This window comes from Nannospalax galili, unplaced genomic scaffold (assembly GCF_000622305.1).
Source record: "Nannospalax galili isolate Female #2095 unplaced genomic scaffold, S.galili_v1.0 scaffold139, whole genome shotgun sequence".
Taxonomy (NCBI): Eukaryota; Metazoa; Chordata; class Mammalia; order Rodentia; family Spalacidae; genus Nannospalax; species Nannospalax galili.
The window spans coordinates 5,357,405-5,363,236 of record NW_008345884.1 but is presented as its reverse complement, the minus strand read 5'-3'; positions in this window follow the sequence as shown (position 1 = coordinate 5,363,236).

The window sequence follows — 5,832 nt, the reverse complement described above, 5'->3', positions numbered from 1 at the left end:
TTCATAGAAGTTTGGAGGCTTTCTTTCTATTTCTATTTTGTTGGAAAATTTTAGAAGCATTGTTCACAGTTCTGCTTTTAGGATCTGGTAGAATTCTGCAACGAATCCATCTGGACCTGGGCATTTTTAGTCAGGGGATTAGGGGAATCTTTGCTTGTTGTAGGTATCTTTAAATTATTGATCTCATTTTTTAAATTTTAAATAATTTATTGAGAATTTCATACAGGCATATAAGCATATACGGTGTTTTGATCAAATCCATGCCCACTCCCCTCCAGCTCTTCCTGTATTTCCCCATCACTTTTTTCTGATAACTTCAAGTACTCCTTCTTCTTCTTCTTGGAACTAAGCACCAGGTATTCTGCCCATCTATTTAGCATACTTAAGGTGAAGCTGCCTTCCTAGGAGTGGTCCTGTCACCAGGATATTTGACCAGTGTGACTGGAAAAGTAGGTCCTCCACCAGATAAAACAGTCTTATTTTATAGTTTTGGCCAGTTAAACTTATGGGGCTCTTTGGTACTCTAGCATTCCCCCCTCTGAAGAGGTAACCCTAAAATCTTTTAAGGATAAGAGCTCCCAAATACTTCTAACATTTTTGGCCTTTGGGACAGAGTATGTTGCTAAGAGACCCAAGCATATTTTGACTTTTAGCCAAGAAACTGGCTACTTTTCTTTAGGGTCTTTTTATACTAATTGCCTAGTCAATTCCTACCTCCTCTTTTTATCACATCATCCTCTGAAGAGGTTACCCAGCTTGTGGAAAGGGAATCAGGACACAGACCACTCTAGCTTCTTCCATGCTGAACAGGGACACAGGGCGGGGCAATTGGGGTACCCCATTCAGTGGGTCTATCTAAAAGATTCCCAAATTGCATAACTCTTATCACCCTGTGGAGGCAGGATCTGGGTGCTCTCAGACAGTTCCCGGAGTTCTCAGCCCCTATGCCAGAGGGAGGCCAGAACAGGTACTGTCTGGCAATCTGCTGAGATCACAGCCGCTACACAGATGGAGGTTGGAACCCACGCTCTCAGGCTGTCTGCTTGATCTCATTTTAGTTTAACTTTAGTGAGTCATATGTGTCTATAAATCCATCCGTTTATGTTATGTTTTCCAGCTTAGTGGAATATAAGTTTTTAGAAGCATGCCTTTATACTTTTCTGAAATTCTTTGATATATGTTGTGATGTCTCCTTGTTCCTCTTTACCTTTATAATTTAGTTCTCTCTCTCTCTCTCTCTCTCTCTCTCTCTCTCTCTCTCTCTCTCTCTTTGGTAATTTGGCCATCCAGACAATTGGAGCAGCTGAGCACCTGGTAAAGGGTGGAAAGGGTGAGGATGAGGGATGGGTGGTCTTCTTATTGGATCTGACCTTGTGAAGCAGTTGGGTGCCTGATGGAGAGCTAGTTAATTAAACTTTTTAAATTTTTTTAGTTTTATTTTATGTGTATGAGTGTTATGCCTGCATGTATGTAAGTGCACTGGTGTTGTGCAATGCCCACAGAGGCCAGAAGAGGGTATCAGATCCCCTGGAACTGGAGTTATGTATGATTGTTATCCACCATATGGGTGTTGGTATTCGAATCTAGATCTTCTGCAAGAGCAGCTAGTGCTCTTAACTACTAAGCTATATACACTAAACTTTCTATTCTTTAATCTGATAAGGAAATTCAATATTTAAAGGAAAAATATTGTCTAGGAGGGGTGAATCTGAATTACCATCTGACTTCAATAAGAAGACAAGGCTAATTATTCTCATCAAATGCCCACAGTTAAATACTGAGCATACACACAGAACAGTGAGCACAGGGGGCGGGTCTGTACAAGAGCAGTGGAAAAGTATAGCTACACAAACCACCCGTCATATAACAGTCTCCTCAGACTCACGGCTTTGCTTCCACAGTTTTTCTTTTCTGTTTTTGTTTGTTTTTTTTTTTTGAGACAGTATTTCATGATGTAGCTCTGACTGACCTGGAGCTCACTACGTAGACCAGACTGGCCTCAAACTCACAGAGCTCTGCCTGCCTCAACCTCCTGAGTGCCTGGATTAAAAATGTGTGCCATCATAACTAACTTCCATAGTTTCAGTTATTGCTGTCAACTGTGGTTAGAAAAATTAAATTGAAATTCCAGGAATAAAAATTTCAGGGCATACTGCTCTTGCAGAGGACCTAGGTTTGACTCCCAGCACCTGTGTCAGGTGTCTAACAACCACCATGTCTGAGAGATCTGATCTCTTCTGGACTCTTTGAGTACCTGCACTCACATATACATACCCACATGGAGACACATAAATATTTAAAAAAAAATCTTTTTGAAAAGTCCATAATTTAATTTACACAGTATTCTGAGCAGTGTGATGAAATCTTGTGCTGTCCTTTACATGCCTCTGAGTTTAATCCTTTTGTCCATGTACCCATACTGTATATGCTACCCATGTGTTAGTCATTTGGTTGCAATCTTGGATATCAGAATGATTGTTGTGGCATTGTTACAGCAAAAACAGCAATTAAGGTTAAAAGGAATGTTGGGGTTAAAGTGAGCTGTGGAACACTTATAATGCTAACAAGAGGGTTTGCACCTGGATATGAGATAGCTAAGCTAGCAGACAAGGGAAGACAGGACTCTGGGTTAAAAAAAAATCAGTGTTGTCAGGCTGGCTGGCTCCCACAAATTGAATCCCCCATTCCCTAATGAACATACAGGAGCTATCATTGCCCTTTCACATAGTCTCACTTCTAATGCAGCTAATCATAACAATAAATTGTGAGCAATGATGGTTTTCTAAAAAGCCTCCACCTATTCCAGGAAGGAGACCACTCTGGACCACCCCACAGACAAGGGGCTAAATATGAGGTAACCGAGGAAAAATGAAGCTACAATTTGGTAGTTATGATGAGTTAACTCTCCATAAACATAAAAGGAAAAGGGCCTATGGTAAGACTACAATATGTCCGTGTAACCTAGATCGAAGGATAGTGTAGGCTTATTAATGGCTAGTAGACCCTGCCAAGGTCATAGACCAGTAACATCTGCAAGATCTGGGACTATTAATGCTGGTCAAGGATAGTGGCCAGCAGATGAGCCAAGATCAAAACAAAAGAGCTTCCACATGTGACCACTCCCCTAATTAGATGAACAACTCTGAATAGCCTATGATTATCTTTCTGTTTGGTCCAGAAGAGCATGTTCAGTGTGTGGGATTCCCTAATTGGTTAAACCATGATAAGCCCAGAAAATCAACCAATCTCAAGAGAAATTACACCCATCTTTGTCAGTTTCTGGCATAAGTCCTACAAAAAGTTCAAAAGCAAACAGCTCATGGTCAACTTCATTTTGGGGTTTCCCTCTCTTAACAGGGAATAATCTAACATTTTTACCAACTCTTTCTAGAGTCCTCTCCAGAGCTTTGCTTGCTTTCCAGACCTCTACTTGCTCTCTGAAATAGAGCCTTAACTCTTTCTTTTAAAAAACTTTCTGTCTAAAATAAAAATTCCTTTTTGGGTTCCCCCTTGATTATCCATGAACTTCATCCTTTGAGATCATGAGACAAGGACCAAAAGCCACTGACTGGAATCTTTAGTGACTGTGAGGGTCCACCCCCTAATCCCCGAATTATGCAGATATGGGCAAGTCTCCATTGCTCTCAAAGACCTGCATGTTCACCTCCCCCCGCCATTTTAGCATTGATTGTATTTAAATGTAACCACATTTAACTTAATAATGGTCCCAAAGCATAAGAGTAATACTTTTTAGAGTTGGGATATGCCAAAGGGAAGCCATAAAGAACGTCCTTTAAGTGAAAAGGTGAAAGTTTTACACACCACCAGGAAATACATACATATATACATACACACACAACACACACACACACACATATGTATATGTGTATGTAGAAGTTGTTAAGAGTTGAAGTTAGCTATTGTCAATTACGGTATTTAATTTATAAATTAGACTTAACCATAAGCGTGCTTGTGTACCACATAGAAGACTTGGTGGTGTCCATGCTTTCAGGCATCTAATGAGGTCTTGAATCATTTCCTCATGCATAAGGGTGCATTAGTGTAGCCCGGGTTCTCCAGAGATGCACATATCATTGATTATGAGGAATTGGCTCATAGAACGAATCTGAGACCCAGTCTCTGGGACCCAGAAGAATTGATGGTGTGAAATCCAGTCTGGGTAGGAGACAAATCCCAGCATAGATCAGGGGAAATGGACAGCAGGCCCCCAAACCTGGCTAAGGAACTATTGGCAAATGATTATTGTGGGGTGAAGAAGAGCAGATCTTCTTTAAGGGAGTGACTCAAGATAGGCTGACTAGACTCCAGTGGATGAACTTGCACTGAGGGACATCTGGGTATAAATGTTTGACCGAATAGGACTTTAACCTATGTGACAGAATACCTGAAATCTGGTGGGAGGATATGGGAGGTGGAGACAAGGGAGAGGATGATCTAAATTTAATCAAGATGCATTATATGAAATGCACAAAACTCAATAAAAATTTGTTAGTCAAAAAATTATCCTAAAAAAAGAAATAAAAATTCTGGTCACATTCAACAGTCTCTGTTATTGAGAAGTTTTGAGGAGAAATATATTTGAGTCATTTGAATGCAATAGCCGATGAAGAATAAATCTGCATGTGCTTAGCATGACCTGAGCATACTGGAAAAATGTTGACATAGAAGGATAAGTGGACAGCCAGGAGTAGATGTTGATTTTCATAGAAGCAGAAGGATAGTAGTGCGCAGATGGAAGGCAGAAAATAAAATTTGACTTAACTAATTGGAAGACAAATATTTATGAGAAGTCTGTAATGTCACTTATAAAAGATCAAAGCATTGCAATCTTTTAAAAATTGTCTATGAGGATGGGCAAATTTTAAGGACTAATATCAGATAAAAAGATTGTTGGGGGAGGTTGCATTATTGCTCAAAGTTTACAACACCAATTTTACATCAGTGCTCTGGCCAAATGCCAGGAAACGCCCATGAGACACATCTGCTATGGAGCAGTAAACAATTGGTTTATGAAGAAGCACATTATAAGGATATTTTATATTCATAGACACTAGAAGTAGCCTCTGTAGCTGACACAGCACTTGAAACAGTAATGTGAAACTGCTAAAGGCATCTGCTAATTGCTTAATTACTCAAGTCGTTTATGCTCTGTGAAGTAGCAGGGAATGAAGAAGGCATCGATTCCATGACTGCAGGCCCACCTACACACAATGCTCAAGTTCAAGTCTGTTCCATTTACTGGTGGACCTTGGTCAAATGACTCAACATCTCTCTCACTACCAACTTCCACAGAAATAAGAGATTTGGTTTCTTAGGACATTTTCCTTCCTTTTAGTATTGATTCAAATTCCTATCAATGTTGTATTTGATGATAACGTTCAGTTCTTTTTTAAAGGCCACTTTGAATAAAGAACTATTTACAAATCACCCCTAAAGTATAGTTGCCCAATATTTTTAGCTTATGTATTCTATACATTCCCTAATACGAAGAGGTGAGAAAGTACATTACTTCTACTAAGATGGTCTTAGTCTCTTTGGAATCTTTAATAGTCATAGGAATCAGTCAATATTATTGCAAGTAGGTTCCAATTCAGTGATATGAGGTGAGGCCTGAGATTCTGAATTTCTAAAAGCTGTTATGTAAGGCTGATGTGTATGGTTCTTGAGTTACATTGCTGTGACTCAGTTTCCTCTTTCACAAAATGAAAACTATAGTATTTGTTTCTTATAACTCTTCTAGGAACTAAGCTAAATAAGTAATAAAGTCCGATAGCAATGCCTGACATGCAGTAAGTACTGCTGCTAATTATT